Source organism: Patagioenas fasciata, chromosome 14 (genome assembly GCF_037038585.1).
Source record: "Patagioenas fasciata isolate bPatFas1 chromosome 14, bPatFas1.hap1, whole genome shotgun sequence".
NCBI classification, from domain to species: Eukaryota; Metazoa; Chordata; class Aves; order Columbiformes; family Columbidae; genus Patagioenas; species Patagioenas fasciata.
The window spans coordinates 8,113,504-8,134,033 of NC_092533.1; the positions used below are offsets into that span (position 1 = coordinate 8,113,504).

The 20,530-nt window shown below is 45.7% G+C and overlaps 1 protein-coding gene across 1 annotated transcript in view; it reads left to right on the forward strand.

Moving 5' to 3' along the window:
- Positions 1-633: 633 nt before the first annotated feature.
- Positions 634-20,530, forward strand: part of RASGEF1C (RasGEF domain family member 1C) — a 74,250-nt gene continuing 54,353 nt past the window's right edge. Inside the window, exon 1 of the mRNA XM_065848876.2 lies at positions 634-808. The gene's annotated coding sequence lies outside the window, so the exon portion shown is untranslated. The remainder of the gene's footprint in view (positions 809-20,530) is intronic.

A 20,530-nucleotide genomic window follows, 5' to 3' on the forward strand; every position in this document is an offset into this window, starting at 1 on the left:
CTTCCTACAAGTGGCACAGTCATTTTGCTAGCTAAGGACATTCACTTCAAGAAATAAGTACATAAATGTTGCCTCTTATTTTCAACTGCTGTGAGCCAAAAGCTTCCACTGAAATCACAGGTCTCGAAATGTGGGGTTCACAGGAGTGGGGTGTGCGGGGTCTCTCCCACAGGCTGCGGGTCCCCAGGGCAGGATCCGCTCCTGGTTTCCGTGGGAGGCCCCGGTTCTGCGCTGCCGCGGAGCGATCGGGAGCGGCTGCACAGCGGCAGCACAGGGGGATTTCGATCAGCACGACTGCCAAAGCCAATTATCAGGAAGAGGACGATATAATTATATTAGGGAACATCTGTACTTCATTAAAAGCCCTCGCGGGGCGGATTCACACCCGGCCACATTATGCACAGGCGCTTCCAGCCGTTTCTCACCCCACTTCACCGCGCACGGCCGCCGGCGCCACCGCCCCGGGAGCAGCCGGCCCCGCTCCGGCAGCTGCACCGCCCCGGGGCCGCGCCCGGCCCCGGGCCCCGCCGGTCCCCTGAGCGGCTGCACCTGCCCCGCGGCCGGGCCGCCCCTCCCGCCGCAGCCGGTCCCATCCCGGGCGCGGCGGGCAGGCGGCGCTCTGCGGCCGGGCTGCGCGGGGGCTCCGGGGCGGTGCGGCGCGGGCTTCTCTGCTTCTTCCTTCTCCTCCTCCGCGGCGGCGGCGGGCGGCAGATGCGGCGGATCCTGGGGCGGCTCTCGCCCGCAGCGGGCTCCCGTCCCCCCGCCGCCCCCATGGACGGCAGCGGGGGCAGCAGGCGCGCGTAGCTCGGTGAGTTCTGCCGCGGCTGGTCCCGGTCCCGGTCCCGTCCCCTCCCCCAGCACCGTGCCCTCGGGCAGCCCGCACCGCGCTGCCGCAGCCGCAGATGCTGCCTCTCTCTCCCGCGCTCCTCCGGTTCCCTCTCTCCGCGTAAAAATCACCCCCCGCGTGTTGGCGGCAGGAGCCGGGCTGGCGCCGGGGCTGGGCTGCAGGGACCGGCTCACCGCCCGGCTCTGCCACCTGCTCCCTGCGGCGCGGCTCCGGCTCCAGCTCCGGCTCCCTTCGGGGCTGCGGGAGCGTCGCCTCTGCGGGCTGGTCCCTCCGCCGGGATGGGGTATGGGAGAACGCCTCTCGGTCGTGCCGCGGCGAGCGTCCTGCCTTCCTCTCTATTGGGGGTCCTGGGCTGATAGGCTTGCAGTTGGGCTCCCACGCATTTGTTTCAGGGTAGGACTTAACCAATATCAATCTTCGAGTTATTTTTTTCAACTAAATTTAATTTAAACTGACTCAGCAGTTGTAAGAAGCTCAGGGAAAAAAAACGATAGTTCGGGGATTGTTTTCTTTACCTTGGGTTTAAAGACCTCTCTCTGTATATTCTGTAATGACTTCTTTCTGTAAAATAATATTTTTGTGCTTGATTTACTCCTGGAATTTATTAGTCCTCCAAGACAGGGAGGCTTATTAGAGGCTAAAATAATCAGTCCAAGGCACACAGTCAGTGCCCTTGGTCGTAACAGGTGCATATTCTTATGAACAATGAGATGGTTTCAGCATTCAGGTTTATTTGTATGCTCTGCATTTCTGTGACTCTGAAGAAATTGTCATGCTATGTTATGTCAAAGATGCGCTTGCAGCATGAGCATGTCCATAGTACCTAATTAACAGGACATGGGAGCAGCTGCACAGACCCTGTCAGTGATGGCTTTAATACCCACGGTTTTCCTGGGCAACACCCTATAACTTGGGGTGTTTTAGTGGCTTGTGTGAGGATCAGCACTGGGCACTGGTTCTTCATCAGTGCTCTGGCACAGCACGTAACACCAGGAGATGAGGAAGAGTGCAGAGGAGAAACCGTTTGTGTCCAGGTTGTATTCTCTAGATTTGATGGTCCTTTAATGCCGTTCTCTGCCCCTGGGTTTTCTGAACGGGGAGGTGGCACATGTTGTGCTGTTACTGAAACCTAAAATATTGATGCTTAAATTCCACAGCAGAAATTTCCTGGGCAGGTATTTCATAGAGAAAAAGACCGTTATTGTTTTAGTAGCTTCATGGGACCCTTATTTAAGGCAAAAATGCAGAGTGACATCATATTGGTAAATGACTCAATGGGAGTCGTTCAGGGGTTAGAGCTGTAGATCAGAAGGAAATTAGACTGGAATTTAATTATTGTTCTCAAGTCAGTATAGCCCAAAAGGTGTATGCCAGCAGTCCTTACCCAGGCTCAGCTCCTGCTGCAGGATACCTGTGCTCTGTGGTGCAGCCAATGCCACCTCCTTGGAGGTGTCCCTGCCTTCCTGAGCACTGAAGGATGCACTGTGCTGGTGCTCTGTTTTTCAGGACTCTTTAAATGTCACTTATTTTGTTAGGGAGGGGAGGAGGAGTGGACTGCCTGTGTAGCTTGGGGAAGGATGACTGGATAAAGGGGTGCAGATGGGGACTGCATTCGTGTGTTACCTTCTGGTTCATTATAGATTACAACAAAGAAATGATGAAGCAGAGGAGGAGTCAAAGCGCTAGCCAGGGGAAAGTGCCTGGCTCTGAAATCTGCTAGAGCTGTGCTCCTGGGCAGTGTTAGTGGAGGCACAAAACAAAGTAAAGGTACCAGAGATGTCGAAGAGGTCTTAGCTTGTTGTCAGAGATGCTCTGAGACTGCACAGGCTTGTAGTTATGCCTTGTAGTTTACCCCATCAGGAGAGACAGTGCTGCTTCCTCCAGGAAAACGGTGAGAGAGTCACGATTGTGTCTTCTAGAACATCAAGCTCTCTCCAGAGGGTTTCCCCAGTGGCAGAGTCTGCCAATGAGTTGCAATAGCAGTGGACTTTGTGTTGTTCTGTAGTGCCTACAAACCTTGGGACAGTGAAGTGTTTTGCAAAGGAGGCAGAGAAACAAAAATGACAGTTTTACTGCTGTGTTAACTTCCCTCGGACTTCTTACAGCCTCTCCCAGCGATGTAATTCCATCCCTCGTGGTTCTTGGTTTATGGCGAAGGTAGGAATAGATTTCTGTCTCCTTAGAAGCACAATGTCTTGTGTAGTTCTAATTCAGTCAGCCAAGGAAGATAATTAGCTGGTTCACCCTTTGTAAGATGTGACTGATACAGCTCCCTCTAGTTTATGAAGTTAAAAGTGGTGTGTACTACTAAAATACAGCACACTTCCCAAAAAGCTGTTAGTTGAGGAGAGAATGTTTCTGTTATACCGTCAAGTCGACTTCACCTAATGGTGTTGAATTTAAAGGATTTAAAGTGTTGTTTACTGAAATTTGGGGTCAATAATTTAAAGGATTCTTTAAAAACCCTCAGAAGTAATTAGTAGCCTTATTTAGTATCTTGGGCAATTTACGCTGGTGAGAGAGTGATTTGTCCTGTTCACATCACTGGCGAAGCGTGATGTTGCTGTGAGCAAGCTGGATAATATTTACGGATCTGCTAAAGCAATCAAGCTCTGGATAGTGGTCCTTTAATCGCCTGAGGCTTTTCTCACCGTACATGCTTGTTTAACAGAGTTTTGAAAATCATCTCTAGAAGCCAGTTATTTGTTCATGCTGTAGATGCTGATCTGGTCAGGGATACATCCACGCTGCAGTGACCACGTGGAGCTCAGTGCACCCAAGTGCTGCAGGTACATGGTCTTGCCATGCTGAGGAGCTGCAAAAGCAGCGCTGGATCCTCGCTTTGCTGTCTTGTGCACCTGCAGGAAACAAGTCAAAGGGGGACTGATGCAAGAGCAGGGACTTCTGGACACTCCAGCAAGCAAGTGTAGGAGATGTGTTGCACCAAGCTGTTACCTAGGCTAGGAGATCAGTGAGATGTAAAAACAAGTTAGAAGCTTCAGATACCGAAAACATGTGCAGTGTGTGTTTAAAATGAACAGGGTATTAAGGGATGGGGTCTAAAGCCTTTTGCTTGGTATTTAAGTTGCTCTCTGGTGCATAGAGTTAGGAGAAGATGCTTTCTAGGTGCCGCTGATGCCTGCTGCAATGCACATGGTGTTTGTGAGGTCTGAGCAGCAGTGCCTGTCTGCTGAGGAAAACCTGTTCTCTCACTGTGGACAGTTAATGAATTAAGGAATTAATAGTAGCAGATGAATTAATAATCACAAGTTTAAACCTTTGTGATAAGTTCCATAGAAAACTTCTTTTATTCTTTCTTCTAATTTCTTTGCTCAAGGTCTGCTCTGCTTGTGGAATAGTAGTTTAAATACTCTGGGATGCTTCTTTCTGATAGCATTGCATTGGTTACATTGGAAATGTTTTGTCTAAGCAAACTCAGTGGACACTTTCCCACCTGCAGGTTTCTTCAGGGCTGCAGAAGCTTAGCAGGTGTGTAGCAAAGGCCTTTCCTTGGTGGTCAAATGTTTGCTCACGTGCTAAATATAGCTTCTGGGAAATTGTGTTTGTTTTGGCCCTGGGGAACACTTGTTTCTTTTACTCTCTTCATAGCTTCAGAGGATTTAAGCATATGATTAACATTAAACATGTGAATATCCTCCCTAGACTCATTTTTTGGATCAAAGGCAGAGTGTTCAGTATGTTGAGAGGATGGAGCCCACAACCACTAAATGCAGGGAGCTGATCTGCCGCTATGCTTGTCTGAAAAGAGTATGTGATATGAGTACTTTGGATTTATATCTGTCTGTGCCCCAAATCCCTCTGCTAACTGCTGTCTTGATGGTTCTTATCTACAAAGCGCTTACAAGCATTAACAAACCTTCATGATGCTGCTGAGACGTGTTGTTATCCCAGTTTTCCAGAAGGAGATGCTGAGAGGGTTTTGTGATGTGCTGAGACCATTGCGGGTTATGGACAAAGCCGGGCGTTGAATTTCCAGCCTTTAACTCCCAGCCCTGGAAGGCAGGGGCAGCAGCACAGCTCTCTGGCAGTACTTGGTTAACCATTGCTATCTTTCCAGTGATCAGAATGTTCCCCAGATTTCCATTCCAACACAAAGGCTTCTCGTATCGTCTACTGGATCAGACTTCAATCCAGAATGTGGTCTGTGTGCGCAGTGAGCGTGGGCCTGGGGAGGGAGAGAATCTCAGAAAATTCTGTGTCTGTGCTGGCTCTGTCTGGCTGGATGTTGCAAGGAGAGCTGCTGCCTGAAGACTCTTGTAACCTGAACGGCTGCAGCTTAGAGAAAGGGGGTTTTCCATCTTCTCTCCTGTAAGACTAGTGATTCTTGATTTCTCGCTGATTTTAAAAAATCTCAGGCTCTCTACACAGGCATTCTGAGTCCATGCATATAAATATAGACACTAGGTGTGAGTGTGCCTGTGAGCTGGCAGATGAATCAGTTTCTAAATCTGAAGTTTGCGTAGTGTCACTTTTGGCTCTGAAGTGTGTTGTGTTTTGTTTTGTTCCTGGTTTAATTATGCTTCATTTCCTTAACTTTGAAGAGAACAGGCAAACTCCAAACGTGGAGGAACGTGCTTTGTCCCGGTCTGGTACCTGGGCAATGCGGCACTGCGAGGCTGCCGCAGCCTCGGTGGCTGCTCTGCCCTTTGCCGACAGGACCGTCCTGCACCGCTGTGGGATGCCGGCTCTGGGGAAGCTGCAGTGGCCCCACAGGCTCCTGCTGGATCCAACAACCCTGACAAAGGCAAGCTTCTCTGTGTTTTGAAGTTTTCCTTTTGGAAATGTGATTCATCAAAATCCAGTGTTGTGTGATATGAGGCAAGTGACAAACTGGCAAGAGTTCCTGAGTTTCCCGCAGGATAGATGTCTGGTGTACCTGCGTGTACAAACATGCATGAGGGACAGACAAGCCCTAATTGGGAATTTACTGCCATTATGTGCTTTATGAATGAACCACAACCATCCTGATCTTTCGAGTGTCTGCAATGGCATATTTCCCTCTTTCCTTTTCTTCCTCCATAGGGAACCTGTGTTCTTCTGAACTAACATTCCCTTCCATAAATGACCCAATCAGTTTTCACCACCACTTCTTAGATCAGAAACTTCATTAGTTAATAGCAGTGCTGGTTTTCCTTTTTGCCCCTACTACAGCTAAGCTCATAGCATTTACAGACAGGCTTGTCAGTCATTCATATTCTTTTTATTCTTCGTCTTTGGCTTCAAAAGAGAAAGCCTTTCATCTTTTGCCTTGCTTTGTTTTTTAGAAGCAGCCAAGTTTGACTGGAGGAAAAAAGAAACAAAAAACCCCCATTTCTCTCCTGCTTTCTTATAAGCTTCCAAGCAGTCTCCCCTGCTGACTTTGTGCTTTCACAGTAGACAAACATTGACTCTGTGGAACCACAGAATATAGCTGCTTTTGGGTTTTTTTAATTATTCTTTTACCTTTTTGGGTATGCCTTGGCAGATTGACAGGATTAATTAGCAACAACTGTCTATTTTTCTGAAATTCTCATACTTTCCACAATTTTTCCATTGGGTTTTTTATATAATATCTGAAGTGAAGTTGATGTAAAGAGTACATAAACACGTCTAAACTCAGAAAAAATGTGAAGGGTTTCTCTGGTTTGGAGCCTAGAAGATTTCTGTGATGGGTTTGTTGATTCTTGCTCCTTTGTTTAAAAGAAGTCAAAATGCTGGCACCCAGGAATGTGTTTTAACTCTGCCTACCTGAAATGAAATGTGAATGGGCAAGTACAATCATAAACTATGTTCCTCAGTGACGGGAGGCTTTCTTTTCACCACTAAATGCTCACCACTTATAAGTGATCAAATCTGGAGCCTTTGCTAATCTTCAGTGCCAACTAAAAGGAAGACACAGAGGCACAGCACCTGATCTCTGTGATCACGTAGAATCTCAACAGCTTATTCCTGAAGAGCAGGACCAAAAGCAAAAAACTTCTGGGATGGGCTATGTGTTTTTGTTTAGGTATAAAAATCACTTGAGGTTCATCGAATCCTTTTTTGAACATGCCAGTAGTTCATATCCATTCTGCTCATGTTTCCTCACTCCTAGCTCTGATGCAATGCATATTACAGTGTGATTATTAACTGTGATTACCACATTTTTGACCTATTTAAAAGTCTCTGGCTGTGAAATTCCAAAGATTCTAATTTAAGCTATAAACCAGATTATTAATGTGCCATCCCTTATGCATTTCATGGCTCATTTCCTGATTACAGCAATTTTGAACGTGCACATTTAGTTTGTTCCAGTGCATGTGTATAAACATCATATACTGTGTACAGTCTGGTCATCTGGGCTTGGGGGCTCATTTTCCACATATCTTCCATGATTTAAAGCAAATGGAAGAGAAATCCATAAGTTTCCCTTCCTGCATTCTACCAGCTGGAGCTGCTGCAAGTCCGGGGGTTTTAGTAGCTGGGAGATGTTTGGGGTTCTCTAATGTGGCCCCCACTGTCACCCCATCACAGACATAGTGGATTCCTCTGTGCTTTTCTCAAAGGTCGGTGTAAGGTACAATATCTATTGGCAGAAAGAGGGGGAGGAAGCAAAGTGAAAGACAGGTAGAAGAGTTCATTTGGCTTATTGACTTGTTCTTTTGGGTCACGGCACAGGATTAGAGTTCTGATCTGACAGAATCAAGCAGTTCTGTGCTGAAGTTGGTTTTGGTTTTGTTTGGGGCTGTTAGGTTTTGGTTTCTGTGGGGTTTTTTTTTGTTTGTTTGTTTTTTAATCAGTTTGTCATTTTAATAATGGTTACTCCATCAATCACATCCAACACAAACGAGTCAGGAAACAAGCAAGGTTTGGAAGATCAGGGCTTGAATGCTCTTTGCTTTCCTCTCTTTAAAAATACATTGCCATGACAAATCGACACGTATATTAAACCTGTAATCTTGCAGATTAAATTTAAATAGTTGAATAATTTGGAGTACATGATCAGTTCTTCAGAAGTCAGTAGGGACCGTATCTGAGCCTCAGTATTTGTAGATGAAGGCTGTTGGCTATTTGGGGAAGAGACCTCTTCCGACTGCCTTGTGGAGTGCTTGGTCCTGCATGAGCTGTCAGACACAGATGCCTGCCTCCACGGGAGAGCAGCAGTGGTTTTAAACACCTTCAGGATGCAGGTGAGATCCTTCTCTTTCAGGATATGGGGGAGAACTTCAGCACAGCTGAGCTGCTGGTGCCTCATGCACACAACATGTGAGAGGTGACAACCAGGCAATAGGCCATGGTATTTGTGAAGGAGCAGTGTCCCCTTGGCATTTTCAGTCCTGTCTTGTGGCTGTTCCTGTGTCAAGAGCTGGAGGAGAGATTTCTGTTCTGCTCAGTGCCCGTGGAGGCTGCCAGCTCAACCCTTGTCTACTTATTTTGTGCACCAAGGACAGGATTTGTGCCTTTGTTCTGGCATGTGTGTATGTTAAACAGCATTTCAGATGTTCGGTGTGTGCTGTTTTAAGGCACTCACAATACGAACTTCATAATGGCAGAGTTGCTGCCATTCATTACTCAGTTGCTGGAGATAACTTGGATCCTTTGGATCCTTCTCTCTGTCTCTCACATGAGAAGCTGGTCAGAAGATATTATTACGTAGCATACACAGCTGGGAGAGCATCAGCTTCTTGTTTGCAGTCATCTTATTTCTTAATGTGGTGTAGTAAATTATAAATGTACACAAACACCTGCGGAGCAGTTCATTCATAACCTGCCAGGCTGCAGTGTGTATTTGGAAATGGCTGTTTTGTGGTTTGTTTTGGTTGTCTAGGATAACTTCATTAACTGATACTAGGCATTACTTAAAAATAAATGGATCACATGAGCACCATGTGTCCATTAGTGATTTTTGCTAACAAAAACTTCGTCTTTGTTTCATTCCTTGAAAGACCTTCTGTGCAACAATTTTTTGTTCTCTATGACACAGTTATTGGCTGTTACTTGGTAATTTCAGGAAGGTCATTATTTGCAAATTGGTGTGCTGTGGGGCTTGGAAGCACATGCCACCGTGTCATAAAGGCCAACAGAAATATTTGAGAGTATAGATTCTTAGGAAGATGTGAAAGAGGTTTGTGTAAATAGACATGCTTACGACTCAGTTCCTCTTGTGGCATTACTCATATGCCTTTCTTCTGGGGTATAGCAGTGCTAACAGCTATGCAGTTTGTGTATTAAAGCAAGTATCTTCCAAAGTGGAACCACAAATGACAGCAGAATTATGATGAAAGTGTGATCAGTACTGATGGTGAGCCCAGCATAAAATACAAGTCTGGCTGTGGTTAGGAGAATGTGCCCATCTAATAAGCAGCTTAACTTGGTGCATTACTGTGAAATAGAAAGAAGCATGAAATATGTGATATGAATAGTAGGCTGGATTTCCCTGTCACTTGGTATTTAAGTTCCAGGAGCTGCCCTGGCTTTGTCAGGGTTACTTCTGAATTACACCCCCAGGAATCAGCAGTATAATTGAAATTATGTGTTGTAGCCTCAGATTTGGAGTTTTCATATCAGACAAAATGCAGCCAGTAAGACTAATTGATCCAAATGTTTTATTTTTCTTGATCAGATGCTGACTGCTACAACTTCATTCAACCCCGTTAAAGAAAACAGATGTTGTTCCTTTCTCATTAATGTTGGACTAGGCAATTAAGGGCCAATTTCGGCAGAGAGATTAGCAAAGACTAAGGCTTGATCCACAGTGTTTTGCAGTCAATAAATCAGCAATTGCTATCTACACAATAGCAGGTCTAGTAGGGGCTTGAGCATCTCTGAGAGCGCTTGTCTGCAGTATTGCTTCTTTAAGTTTTCTGAAATCAGTTAAATTGAGATAAATCCAATGATTTGTTCATGTCCATTGGAGTTGCTCAAAATGTGTGTTCTTCACTGAGAACAGACTGGCCTGCTGTGCTTGGGTAGGGCAAATCAGGAGCTTTTCCCCACGGGCTGTAAATAGCCTACTGAATGTTTGTGTTTTAAAGGAGATGTTCCACCAACCACTGAAACAGTATTTCCAGACTGCTTTAAATCACTTCCTCATTGTTTCTGTTATGGATAGCCAGGTTTTACTTTCTATGGGCTTTTACATGCATGAAGTTTCTTCTTAAGATTGTTGTGTCTCTCTCAGCTCTTCTCCCAGCAGGATTCTTCTCCTTCACAAACCACATCCAAATACCTCAGTGGTATGTTGTGGAAAGAAAGCCTATTGTATATATGGGTGTTTCAGCAAGTAGCACAAGAAATCTGAGGTTCTGTGTTGCACACCTTCTATCTTGATGTTTTGACAAGCCCCATTTAAAGACTCTTACAGCGAGTGATTTTTATGAGCACGTGTGGAGAGGAATGTGTAAAGTGCTTGAGATGGTAGGCACCGGGAAGACACATGACAACTGCTTTGTGTAAGATGATCTGTGTTCTGAGGAACAAATGGTGCATTGAGATGACAAATGGAGCAGCAGAGGTGCAGCTGGGCTGCACGGGCTGTTCGATAGCGGAGCTACTGTCGAGCAGCTCGATGAGAGACTTCTGCAGTGCTAAGAATAACAAAAATGCATTTGCTCTCAGCAGATAAAAGGATTTTGTATGCTGGTCAATATTAACAATTTGTTGTTAGCTTTGAACTTGCTTATAAATTAATTCTATAATTCTCATTCATTTAATTAATCGGGTTCCAGGGTCTTGGTTTGCAGTTTTCTGGCAGTGGTTTTAGAACTAGAAGATTTTTAGGCAAATAAATGGTCTGTATTTTCTCACTTGCTGGGTGGGGTGTTTGGTGAATATTAGTGCGTTTATCAAGGCGTCTTTCCATGTTAGAGACAGACTGTTATCTACTTTTGATAGATGGAAACAGAGGGACAGTGTGATTATGGGACTTGTCTAGAGAATGGTGTGTGATACAGCAGAGCATAAGAGTTAAATGCTGACACCCTAAAAGCCACACTGGTCCCGCTAATCTCGCATTGCTCTTCCTTTGGGCTGTATTGTGCCTTTGCCCGCACAAATCTGGCACTGATCCCTGCTCCATGCTCCCAAAGGCAGGCAGACAAGGGAGGGGGCTGACCTGTCCCATCAGTGCCTCGGAGCACTTTGTGACCTGGGGAGCGGATGCTATTCAGTTGCAAAGGGAAGAAGAGATCAGCTCCCCATCTTCCAGCATGGTGACTGCAGACCTTCCTCTGGAGCTTGAAAACAAATAGCAGTTCCCTATTGCACAGGCTTGGGAAAGCCAAATAGTTTTCCAGCATCTGAATAAAGCACACAGCAAGGAACCTGGTGTTCTTTCCCCTCTGTGCAGTTTGCATGCTGCCTGGGGATCCAGGGAGCTGGCAATGGTGTCATATGGAGAAGTGGATCTGGACTGCAGGTGGGAGCCAACCTGGGGTGTCCCAGAGGGATGGAGAGCGGAACCAAAACAGAAATTGTTGGTAAAGCAGTGAAAACTGACCGCTTCAAATCAGCAGGTGTTGCTAATGGCCTCTTCGCTTTTTGTACCTGCAAAAGGAACGCTGTGGGTCCAAGGCACAGCTCAGCCCGCAGTTCCCTCTATTGGCTTGTGACAGCAGGGACTGAGACCAAGGTCCTTCTTTATCAATAATCCAGCTTTAAAAAGGAAGAACCCCAAACCCCATCAGCTTGGCTTATCTCCCTGCTGTGAACAAACACTATTTGATTCACAAGAAACTGTGTGTAGGTCCTTCTGCATTCTATGAGGGCTTAAAATGTTGAAAAGTTTGTAGTAGACTAGAAGAGGGTTGGGTTTGCTGTTAGCAGTGCAAGAGATATTTTTGCAAAGATATATGTTAACATGAAGCATCAGTAGAAATGCAAACAGTCTTTAGTCTGGAATATTATGAAGCAAAGGCAGAATACAAGAAAACAAAGAAAGCAAGAAAAGAAAAAGGTAATTGAAGCAGCATCACCTTGGTATGACCTTCAGAGGGTGTAATTGGTGTCAGTGAGCAAAACACAAGTGCAAAGACGTGAGGTTTTGGTACCTTACCAGCTTGGGCTGGGAGTGCTGAAGTGATTCCTGCTGTTGACACCGTGAGGAACCGCTGCTGGGTGTTTTGGCTTTCCACCTGGTGAGAGGTGACCTGCGCTCGTATTGCATTGCTCTGATTAGCGTTGGTTTCTCTCTAGAGTTTGAATGTGTGTTGGCTTTCCTCGGTAGATCAAGAAGGAATTAATGCTGCATTCTACTTAATTGTTCATCAACAGCTAAAATCATGACAAAACTGCTCCACCCCAATTAGTAAAGCAGCAATTAGGAAGACTTAATTAGACTCAAACATCTGAAATCACACTGTTTCCTGGGCCTGGGAATGCCATGGCAGACCAGCGCGTGTAGCTGACTTTGCTTAGTTAGCTTTAGACCTGCGCTAATGAGCAGAATCACTTGTTTCTTCATTTAGAAGTATTTGACCTTAAGATATAAATATATATCAAGGATGTGAGTTTTAAATCATGAACACTTGTGTTTCAAGACTCAGTCAGTATCTGGATTTTATTTTTATGTATTTTCTTCTTATGTCTGCTAATTGCTGTGTCAAGTAACTAGTTTAGCGAGACCAGCTGAAAAGATAAATGATGCTAAAATCTTGGAAAGAAGAGAATGTATGTTTTCTACAACAAGACCAGAGGAATTTGTAGCCGTGAGTTAGATACACAAACCCTCTGACCGTCCCCCCATTGGTATTTTTTTTCATAAGAACGAAGATGCTGTCAGCACAAGTCACCGTTTCACCAAAATGGTCGTTTACCTTTCATAACAAATAATAAAGAGCATTATAAATATTCTCCATATGCTGCTACTGGATTGTATTAGTGAAATATGTCAGTGTTTGTGGCATGTGCAGCCCCATGTTTTATGACACTGCTTGAAAAATGTGAGACGTTCATATGAGTTATTTGGAAGATGGTGACAAGATTATTTGACATATCTGTGTCTTAAACAGAGCATTTCCTAGTGTACAGTGGAGAGAGAAAAGCAAGTGTGTGACCAAGCGTCTGCAGCGCCGGGGCAGCCGTCTCCAGCACAGTTGTTACTCAGAAGGTGGCTGCGGGGCTTTCCAGTTGCTGGGTTTGTTTTCCAGTGCGACTTGTGCCTCTGCTGGGACTGAGTGCTCACAGGGACCAAGCAGGTGGCTACATAGATCTTTTCTGCATGGCTTCCAATGATTTGAAAGCAGTTTTTTTGACAGCTTATATATTTCCCTTCCGTGGCTTTACTGAGCTTCTTGGATTATCTGAACGTTGCCAAGACTTACCTCTGAAGCAACTTAGAATTTCACCTGACAGCGTTGGCTGGAGCAGAGTGAACTCGTGTCCAATTGGTGCTTCACACACCTGAATGCAGTGTTTGCATTGGTGACCAGTGCTGGGTTTTTCTCAGCCAGAAAAGCAAGGGTGGTCTGGGGCAATGGGTTTGGATTTGGGTCATGAGAGTACGCAATGAGCGGCTGAGAACGTCACCCCAACCGCCCTTTCCTCTGAAGCAGTTGTGCTCTGCTTGCCCTATCCACACAGCAACAGGGACGGTTGATACTGTAGTAAAGACCAAGGAAGAAGCAGCTTCTGCCTGTGTCTTTTTATGATTATATCTAGTCCTTGAACCTTCACTGTATTATCTCCTTAAATCTGTGCACCTGACAATTTTGCTTTAGCGAAGTGTTACTGTCCTGGGTTGCAAAAGAAAAGCGTGCACTTGCGAGCCTGCCGCGGGCTCCCTGGGAGGATTTGGAGTAAATCTCCCAACGTGCAACTGCCCAATTCAACTCTCCCTTTTCTCGTAGCTCTTTTTTGAAGAGAGAACTGTTGTGAGGAGAAGTTGCTGTATGCAAATTTGAGATGAAACCTCCTGTCTTTCCAGCATTTTCTATTTGCATTGCCCAAAAAGCAGTTGTAGTTTCGGAGATTTGGACTCTGACTGTGTAGATGCCACGGCTGAGAGCTGGGAGTGTTGATGCACGGCGTCTCCAGGAACAGCGGGTGATGGGATCGACAAAACGCGTGGGCAGAGGATTTGTACTGCAGGCAGCAGCACAAAGTGGGGGCTCTTATGGTTAATGGATATTGAACTTCTCCTGTCTAACAGCAAGTTGTGTCCTGCTCTGCGAATGAGCGTCTTTGTGAGAGGCTGAGTTGCAGACAGGGGATCTGCTTGTGAATTCATCAGTTCGTGTCTGGGTGACGAGTGTGCTCTGCTGGTCACCCAACCGTTGGTATCATGCAATATGATTTTTTTTTTTTTAGTTGTTTGTAATTATTTTTCTCCAGAAATCTAGGAGTCTTCACTCAGTGCTGGATGCTTTTCTCTAGCTGCCCACATTGCATTTTGTACGTGACAATACCCTCCCTCAGAAAGAATTGATGTAATAAATTTGTGCACGCAGCAGTCCCTAAATTCAGCTCTGTTTGTGGCAGGAGTTCCAAAGGGCACATACATCTCAGAAACACTGTGACTGTTGCGTGAAATGGTAATTTTAATGCGTGGAAGATCAGCTTCTGATTTATTTTATTAGTGCAGATGAAAATTACTATGATGGTTCAAGTAGGGCGTAAAATAAATATCTCTAATCTTATTCCATGAAGAACACTAACTTCAAATTTTGTATTTCTTTTCCAAACCACTGTAAAATGCTTAGTATGTGACTTGAGCATCTGTTCTATTAATATCATGTTTATGTAGGAAGGTTTCTCTTTTTTTCATGCTCATAATAGGAAGAGCACATTCTCATTTTGGTAGTGTTCTGTGCAACACAGTTGTTCTAGTTCCTTTGATCAGGTAAAAGTCTCGATTTTTAACCAGAGCACAGAAATATGCATTTATCCCAGTGGAGAAAAGCACATTAGGAAATGCTTTCCTAAACAGGACACTGCAGGTGACTTCAGTTGAAAAACCACCCAGACTGAGAAGGCAAACATTTGCTACCAGCCAGAATACCCAGGCAGTCAGGGCTTGTGGAAGAGATTATTTCTACTCTTGTTTTCCTTTTTTCACCTACAGGTGAGAACCAATATGGTCCTGAAGGCTTCACAGATAAACAAGTAGCTTCTTGCAAGGTTGACTGTAAATTGAGATTCTGGGGAACATCCAGCTGCTGGAGTCTCTGCTCCTTTCCCCAGCTATTTTGGCACAAACTGCGGTGAGGATAAGCCCTCTGCAGACTTCCGCCGTATCCTGTCTGTGACAGGTTAATCTGCCGCCCACGTCCACACCTCGGGCTGGTTGACAGCATGAAACCAGGCCTGGAAATGGAAAGTAGGGCTCCTCCCTGCTGCCATCTCAGGGGTGGCATGTTATAGGAGATCAGGGACATGACGTGTCCTGGCTGCTGTAGCATACCTGGCTGCTGTCCTGCTGCTCTCCTGCTGCGCTGCGCTCCTGATCATTCTATCAGTGTGCAAAATCTGTGTTAACTGGTAGCACTGGCCATGCTGAGCAGATCACTGAAGAAAAAGTGTTGCTTCTCATAGCATGGCTCAGCAGTCCTGCTCTGAACTAGCAAAACACACATGCATAAGTGGAGTTGGAACTAATGCTAAGTGTTTTCATCCCTAGATAAGTCAGCAAAAACATGGTTGTAGGCAAGCCAGGACTTCATATGGGAAGATGAATGTGTGGTTCTGTGACATGGTCCCGTCTCTGACTGCTGCTGTAAGAGCACTGGGCAAGAGTGATGTTTCCATGGGGTTAATTGGTAGCCTAAATAGCATTGTGGGAAAATAGTAAAGGGCCTTAAAGAGATTCTTCAAGGATTCAAGTATCGCTTGGAGTATTAACAGAAGATGCAGATGTAGATTTGTGCATGCATGTGTGCATTTGGCAATGCAAAGTCTTTCAACTGGAAATCATTGGTACAGAAATACAGTTAAGGTTTCGAATGTATTTAGTTCAAACAGCCATAGGGAAAAGCAAGGTTATTAAAGCAGTAAAAAGATGTACTGCAAGGCATTCACTTCTATATCAATATATTGATTATACTGAAAGTGGAGTATGAGTGTGCATAGTTGGGTCCTCCGGTAAGAAAAGGAACTTTATTTTTGGCAATGGGAAAAATGACTGAAAGTTCTCTAAGAAATGAATAGTGATGATAGTGATGCTTCTTTCTGAAGGTTTAGAGAGGGTTCTTGTGCATTCTGCTCTGTGTTCCACTAAATCGGGACTTTCCTCTGTGAGAACAGCTACACACTGTCTAAAGGTGAAGAAATCAGTGTGGTCTAAGAATCCACAGGTATAAGAGAAGGAAAGTAATGACTTGAAAATATTTATAAAGGCAAGGAATTTTAAACTGCTAGAGCGGCACTTCTGTTGTGAATAATTTGCCATAATGAAAGTCAAGAGTTTGGCATCCTGGTGAGTTGACTTTGGCTGTTTGCAGTGGGAGAGCTCAGAGAGATGCTCCTGAGGAGGTAAGGTTAATGTTTATTATTCTAGAGAATAACTTGAGTAGTCTTTCTGCATCAGTAGCACATAGTCTGCTAAGAATTATCATCTGCTGGCCTGGGGAACAGACACCTGGAGTGTGTGATCAAGATGGTGTCTATCCCAAATGACTTACCTGCCTGGGAGCCCGCTGTGTGTATCACTGGTGAACATCCCTTCATCAGGGCTGAGGGCCCTGCTGGTGTAAAGCTTTTTGTATGCAACGTTTTGGGATGAATTTGGAGGGAGGTGGCTTTGGGAGTGTTACAGGTTGAGCTGGTGAAGAGTCCTTACAAACCACACTGGTATTGTGGCTGGTCTCTCTACTATCAACTTTTAATGGCACCCCTGCCATCTCTCAGTGGGTGTAGGGCGTTGGGCACTGGGGGACGGCAATGGGAAGCTGTCATGTCTATGTCCTCCATTGGAAGTGGGCACATGGATCCCTTTTGTGGTCTCTACCACTATCTTGCGCTCAAGCTGTGCCCTGATCCAATTGATCATAATATGGACTTCTGCATAGTGCTAAGGATCCTCACCCTGTCCGTACCCCACAATGTGGCATGGTGCCCAAATGCTTAAGCTAACTTCAGGCAAACAATCACACACCGTGGTTTACTCTTTAAATACAAGTGCACAGTGGTCCCAGAGAGCTGAGACAGGCTGAGAGATGCGGTGTCTGCATGGTGTAGTGCAGGGTACAGAGCCAGTTCATGACTTCATACCACACGTGCCCTGAGGGTCTTATATTCACAAGAGGCAGCTCATCCCTTTGTCTCCTGAGCCTTTGTATAAACCAATATGCCCAGCTACTGTGTTTTCTTTGGCTACTAAGTGCTAAATCTTTGACTGTACTAATTCCTTTAGGAGCTATTGGTATACGTAAGGGTTGCTTCGTATCCGCTTGCGAATACATTGCTTGTATTCCTGGATGAAGATATTCTTGGAGTACTTACTTTAGTGCGAACCCTCCAGTGGCCAATCTTTTATTCCAGAATAATGGGCCTTTGTCCAATTTAGCATAATGTACTTTGGAAGTGGAAGTCTGTAGTTTGTTGCACAAGAAATGCACCCATTTACTAAATCTGATTAATTAACTGGCACCTGTTTAAGGGAAGTTTCTTATTTCTTGCAGTGTTTAAAACATCAGCTGTCATGAAAAGTAGCTCTTTAGATTTTTAGATTTAGATCTTTGATTTTACAAGTGATTCCTTCTGCATATTGAAAGTAATTTTTCTGCTGCTTTTTGTTAGGAAAAAAGGGACCTGGGCTTTGAGAATTACAGTTTAAGCTGCTCAGAATTGTGTGGCAGCTCTGTGCTTGCTGCCAGGAAGCTGTTACTGTGCTCAGGACAGTGCGTCTCTGCCATTTCATGTAATATTCTACGTGATGAAAAACCAAAGCAGCTTTTTCTTCTTCTGTGCGTAGCCCCCACCGCTTCTGGCCAGCACAAGATTAATCTTCTGGCTGCCAGTCTACAGAGCTTTTGCCCAAACCAGAGACATCTAGCAATGCCTGCACCGCACCAACTGTATCAGACAAAACTCGTCACCTTTCCTTAGCAGGCTTTATCGATATAACCATGCAAATGTTTCTCCTCAACCACCTCATCTTCACTCCTTGCCTTGCTTCACTTTGTCATTTCCAGGTCACTTCCCTTGCCTTTGTCAGCATGTTTAGCATTGCTTCGTGTAGGCGCTGCCCTCAGGAACACCGTCATGCATACTAAATTCATGTCTGGGACCACGGCATGAAGTGGCTCATCCGCTCAGGAGCAAGGTACAGCCATAGGGAAGAACAGACGAGCCGCACACCTTCTGGAGATCAGTTCTCTGCAGCCACGCAAGCACCTTCTGCTGTCCTCCGGCGTCAGGGTGCTGGGGTGGCCCTCGTGCAGGTGGGTGCACCACTTCTACCATCCCTGGCTGCTCCGACTTATCATCAGTGGTGTCTGAGCCAGTCTATTTTAGTAATGCAATTACTCACATTAAGTGTAATCAATGAGCTGCGGAGCAATCTGCCGGTGCCTCCAATCAGTAGAATTACTCAGAAGGATCAAAATGAGCTGCTTTTTCTGAAAATGATGCTGTCATTCACACAGAAGTAAGTTCGAGGAAACCCCATTCTTTATGCAGGGTATGCTGTCGCTCTGAGTACCTGTTCACGTAGCTCCTTGTCTTGGTGTAATGTAGGAGAAGGGGTCTGTGTATGTTTGGGAAGATGCGGATCCCAAAGGTGTTTGCCTGCAGAAGAGCCAGGGTAATAACCTTCCCAGAGAAAACATGAATAAAGCGCTGCAGAAAATACTGCAGCTTGCCTTCTCTCTGCCAGCACTACTAGCACAATGAGTAAAAGATTGTTTCATCTGGCTTCAGCAGAGTGTCTCTCTAGGACAACATAGACACAGCTCAGACTGATTTCCACTGCCTTCCTTGGGTGGCTCTGTGTAGTTGTCCACCACTGAGCTGCTGCGGCTGGTACCTGCTGTCCCTGTGCACATGGTCCACGTGCCTTCAGCACCTAACCGTGGACATGTGCTGGGCAGGTGGGTCCTCATGCCTCTTACATGTGTGCTCTTCTTGCCAAATGACAAAAATATATGGAGGATTTCAGGGAGGGGGGAGGATTTGCTGTGAAAAATGGCATTCCTCTGCGCCTGGCAGGACTTCATCCAGGCTTACAGCTGTATGAGGGGAGGCCAAGTGTGCAGACTCCATTGGAGTGTTCTTCTCGGCACAGCTATGGGAAAGGATCATGCAGACCGCCAGCCGCGTGCTGTGAGTTCTGTGTCACTGTTTTGCGTTCTGACCATAACTGTCCTTGTCCCAATGTTGCCAGGCCCTGCAATTTCATCTTTAGTTTCATGGTACTTAGTTTTATCTTGAAATCACAATTCTTAGTCCTGATTCACAACAGTACAGTCTCAGTTTCTATTCTTATTTCAACTTAGCATGTGTTGGGGGGAGATGGACATTTACAGCATTTAAATTCATGAAAGAAGCACTTAAAATGCTTGACAGCATTAACCATAAGCGCTCAGGATCCCAGAGGAAATATAAAGTTGATAGACTTGTGTGTGTGTTTTTAAAGCTCGAGGTTTTAACGTCAGTCTCCTGATCAGCCGAAGCCTTTTTTGTTGCTGTGGAGTGTTCGATGCCGGCGACCTGGCACACGCAGCCTCACAACCTCCCATATATGCGTCAACCAGACCCGTGTGTTGGGAAACTGGCTCGGTCCTGCTGTGTTTGAACAGCTCTCCTCCCTGCCTTTCTGGAACGTACTTACTATTGTTCCCAGCTCCTCACTTTTCTTGATGTTCTACCTTCCTTTTAGTGGTGCTCCAGGGATCCCAGAGAGGTGTAGCAAGTGTAATTTCCATGTGCTATCTGTAGAACTGCTCATTTTTTTGGAGGTAAAACCATGTTTTCCTTCAACTCTGCCTTTTGTTCGTAGGCATCGGTGCTTGAGGCAGAGTATTTCATTAAAGATTTATGTAAAGCAGGGGCTGGTCTCTGAGGCGAGAGGATAAAGCTCTGCTCCAGAATGCAAATGCAGAGCCGGAGCAGTTTTGAGTTGTGCATAATGCAGCATTAGTTGGCCCAGCCCAAGGTTTCATCCAGGAGAGGGAAACTTGCACCACCTTTATTTTTGCCACCCTGTAACTTTGAGGTTCACTCACATTTTGGTTTATGTGAGGAAACAAACAACCCTAGGCAGCCCTTGCCAGGCGCCCTGAGCGTGCACGGGCTGGAGGATCAAAGAGAGTTTGGCTTTCAGAGCTGGGGAGGCACTCGGCATCCCAGCCTGGAGCCTGCCAGTGCTTCTCTCTGCCCTGTCCTTCCTTTTCCAGCTGGCATGGGCAGGACGTGGAGGTGAAACTCCTCTTAAGTTTCCTTCACTGAGATTTCTCTGGTAACTTCTGCAGTGGCTGAAATGTATGGACAATGTGCCTTTTCTCTGTGCCTGGTTCTCCAAGTGCTGTCCTAGTAGGATGTTTGGGAATCTGGAGAGTGTGTCAAACATGAATGCACTTGTAAAAATCCACAAGTGCATCTGAAAGCATCAGTGTACCTGGCAGATGCTGCAGCTGCAATGCTGCTGGATACCTGGCTTGTGGAAGAGCACTTGTGTTCATACAGAGCTTGGAGCAGGGACTGTCCCAGCCCCATCCACAGCAGCTTGTGCAGAGCCCAGGTAACCTCTGTGTGACAGCACTAAGTAGAAAT